Here is a 4,652-nt window from a genome sequence, read left to right on the forward strand (position 1 = left end):
TCAATTCACTTACCATATATCCCTTAATAAACCCGCACTTACCATATTTACAGGTTTTAACATATAAGAACATCACAGAAAGCAAAAGCAAAAGCAAAAGGAGATAGAAACACAGTTAGAACCCTAAATGCAACAATACAGTGACTAGTACAGTAGGGCCCCGCTTATACGGCGGGTTAGGGACCAGGCCCCCGTTGTAAAGCAGAAATCGCCGTAAAGCAGAACCTATTGACTATAATGGGCCGCGTTGCATGAAAATGACGCAAAAATGTCGCAAAATGCCGTAAAATTGCAAAATTGGCTTTAAACGGGGATTTTCCCTGAATTGAAAGCCACTGCATCAGCGGAACGCCACAAAACGGAACGCTGGTAAGCGGAGCCGTACTGTACGTAGGGACAAAGAGAACTATACAATAGTTACTCTATAGGAATAGAAGAGGACAACAAAAAGGGTAGAACAAGAGCCCTGTTCCAAAAGATTAGAGAAATGAAAGGGAAATTTAAACCAAGAGTAGGGATGTTGAATAATCAACAGGGGAACACACTGACTGACCGAGATGAAATAAAAGGAAGATGGAAGCAATACACTGAAGAACTCTATAAAAGAGATGCCAGGATGACAGATTCATTCATGGAGGAACCGTATGATGAAGAACCAGAAATTTTAGAATGTGAGGTGAAAGCTGCTCTTAAAATACTTGGAAGAAACAAACCAGGAATAGATGGCATACCAATAGAGTTGCTACAAGCTACTGAGACTGAATCTGTCCAAAATTTGACAAAAATCTGTCAAAAAATATGGAAAACTAAACAATGGCCCACAGATTGGAAGTGTTCCATATACATCCCAATTCCAAAGAAAGGGGATCCCAGGGAATGCAGTAACTATCGAACTATTGCCTTAACATCCCATGCAAGTAAAGTAATGCTCAAGATTCTACAGCAAAGGCTCGTATCATATATGGAGCAAGAAATGCCAGACGTCCAAGCTGGATTTAGAAAGGGAAGAGGCACCAGAGATCATATCACAAACATACCTTGGATAATGAAAAGGACCAAGGAATTTCAGAAGAAAATCACCTTGTGCTTTATAGATTACAGCAAAGCCTTTGACTGTGTAGATCATGAAAAACTATGGAATGCTTTAAAAGAAATGGGGGTGCCACAGCATCTGATTGTCCTGATGCACAACCCATACTCTGGACAAGAGGCTACTGTAAGGACAGAATATGGAGAAACTGATTGGTTCCCCATCAGAAAGGGTGTGAGACGGGTGTATTTTATCACCCTGTTTATTTAATCTATATGCAGAACATATCATATGGAAAGCAGGATTGGACCAAGATGAAGGAGGTGTGAAAATTGGAGGGAGAAATATTAATAATTTAAGATATGCAGACGATACCATACTACTAGCAGAAACCAGTAATAATTTGAAAGAAATGCTGATGAAAGTTAAAGAGGAAAGCACAAAAACAGGACTACAGCTGAACATCAAAAAGACTAAAGTAATGACAACAGAAGATTTATGTAACTTTACAGTTGACAATGAGGACATTGAACTTGTCAAGGATTATCAATACCTCGGCACAGTCATTAACCAAAATGGAGACAATAGTCAAGAAATCAGAAGAAGGCTAGGACTGGGGAAGGCAGCTATGAGAGAACTAGAAAAGGTCCTCACATGGAAAGATTTATCACTGAACACTAAAGTCAGGATCATTCAGACCATGGTATTTCCAATCTCTATGTATGGATGTGAAAGTTGGACAATGAAAAAAATGGATAAGAGAAAAATCAACTCATTTGAAATGTGGTGTTGGAGAAGAGCTTTGCAGATACCATGGACTGCAAAAAAGACAAATAATTGGATGTTAGAACAAATTAAACCAGAACTGTTACTAGAAGCTAAAATGATGAAACTGAGGTTATCATACTTTGGACACATCATGAGAAGACATGATTCACTAGAAAAGACAATAATGCTAGGAAAAACAGCAGGGAGTAGAAAAAGAGGAAGGCCAAACAAGAGATGGATTGATTCCATAAAGGAAGCTGCAGACCTGAACTTACAAGATCTGAGCAGGGTGGTTCATGACAGATGCTCTTGGGGGTCACTGATTCTTAGGGTCACCATAAGTCATAGTCGACTTGGAGGCACATAACACAACAAAGTTGCATTATACTCCAAAACCATTTTGAAATGGAACCTGCTTGAAAGGATTGAAGGGATATATTTTGCAACTTCTTTTTTCTTACAAACTAGACACACATGGCACACACACACACAATATTCCAACTCCTCATTGCCTGGACTAAGTTAGTAAGGTCTCATTAACCTTCCTGCGCCCTGGAAAGCCAGCTAACTTACCTCTCTGCTTCTTCTCAGGTCCTGCCCTGGACTAGGTGAGGCTGCTGCTCAATCTAGACTCAAAAACCTAGGCACACCTGCCAGATGCACTAATAACACCCACCACCTACAGAGGCTGGCTGAACACTACAGGGGAGGAGTTGTTGTTCTGCAGTGCATAACAATACTGTCCTTCTCACCTTTCTTTCTTCCGGTTGCAAACCCTTCGGTTTACCAACTCCCTCCCCCAACCATCAAGTTTTGTGTTCACTTCATTCACACCTTTGACTCTTATTTTTGCTGTGTTCCCTTGGTAACTTTGCCCTGCCCCTCTCTTTGGATGCTAAACGGTATTTCCAAAAGCTCAACTGCAGTTTTATGTAACTGCAATGCTAGAAATTTGGGGACTGAAATTTGGGGACAATGGTGATACCACAAGTCTATTCCCTGTTTTACTTCAACATAACTCAGCTTCCCTGAGGAACTGCATTCTGTTCTTGTTTTCTCAAAACAACATGCACCGGCAGCTTGACACGGTCAATATGATGTACTATTTCTTAAATTAATAAAAACCAAGTTATCTAAACAAATACACAAAGTGTACCGTCCTTGTAAAATGCTACAATGATGTAGATTACAATGTAAATTAACATGTTTTAGTAATCAGATTTGCACCATTGTTGAAGAAACATGTGAAGAACTATAAGTGACAAACTTATCCAGGGTTTCTCTTGGTGATTTAAATCACCTTGATTTAAATCAATCCACCTTGTACAACAATGTTATCAGTATGGATTAAACAGCTGCCCCTCTGGCCCTTTTTACTCAGTCTTTGTAGGAGTATGAGTTTTTGAAATGAATATACCTATGTTTATACAGCTATGATAACCCAATCCCAAGAATCCTCCTATTTTCCCCCCATAGGTGGAAAAGCAATTGAAAACCCTCTTCCCTTGTTACTGCTATAAATCAGCTTAACAGCACCCCAACTACATTCCTCTTCCTCCCAAAAAACTAGTACACCAAGAGACTGGATAACAACACTGAAGGGTTGCCAGGCCCAGCGCCAGAGGGCAGCCAGGTTGGGCACTGGCCAAAGGCCATGTGGCTGTGAGGGGCCCTGCTGCTGGAGATGGGTAGATGTAGCTCCCACTCCACAATCCATGCTAGCATCAGGTCATGGACCATGCAACCCGTAACACAATGCTGGCATGGATTGCTGAGTGGGAGCCACCCTCCCAGGCAAGACCCCTCCTCCTGCTGGCATGGGTTTAAAATAGGCCCAGCTGTGCCACTTCCCATGTTGCCGCATTAGAGTGCCAGTATGTTGTGCTGCTGCCGCTGAGGGCCCACTGCAATCTGGTGCTGGCCCTGAGGGTTGCCATACATTACTCTATCTCAACACACACATATACCAGCAAGATTAATACAGCAGCACTGGGCTACTTTGCAGGGCAGATGTAATCCACGCTTTCTCAGCAACAATACTCCTCCCTGTAATATGGTTATACATATTATGGATTTTTGTTTTGTTTTGCATTTGTATTAGTAGGGTCATTTTAAAAATGTTTACATACTGTACACAGAAATAAATATATAGCATGAAACTAAACTTGAGTTAGAAACAGCATGGGGCCTTTGTTGGCTCTGGACCGGGTACAGCAGTACCCCCTGTGCCCCTATTTCAGTAGCAAACATCCATCCTCTTTGTAAACTTGACCCGGGTGTCCAGGTTTGGGGTCTTAAAATTCACACTCATAGTAGAGTCCCGTTCTCTTATATGTGTATAAGTACTTTACAAGGGGGGGGGGTGATCTACCCTTGAAAATGCGTTAAACACGGTGGAATTTTCGCTTTTGACCCAGAGAGCACCAGAGAACCAGTCGGAAAAAGCTTCGGAGGCTGCTTTATCCTCAGTCACAGTCAGTATAGTGCAGTAGGTGCATCTAACTCAGTATTGTCTAGTCTACACGGATTGGTTGTGGCTCCGCAGGGGTTCCGATAGGGCACGTCGGAAGCCCCACCAGGATGCCAAAGACTAAACCTGGGGCTTTCTGCATGCACTGCATGCGCGCTACCACTGAGCTATTGCCGTTCTACGTCCAGGATACCAGAACAAATAGCTGTCTTTCTGTTCCTAAGCGAACTCTAACTGTTTCTCAGCCGTCCACCCTTTTGCCGGCAAACTGGGAAAGCATCCCCAGCCTAACAGTCGCGCCTAACGCGCGCTGTAATTGAAGTTATTCGAACAAGTTCAAAAAGAGGCCCCGCCCACCAATCACTTTCGTTTTACCCTAGGAAG

This window comes from Rhineura floridana, chromosome 3 (genome assembly GCF_030035675.1).
Source record: "Rhineura floridana isolate rRhiFlo1 chromosome 3, rRhiFlo1.hap2, whole genome shotgun sequence".
NCBI classification, from domain to species: domain Eukaryota; kingdom Metazoa; phylum Chordata; class Lepidosauria; order Squamata; family Rhineuridae; genus Rhineura; species Rhineura floridana.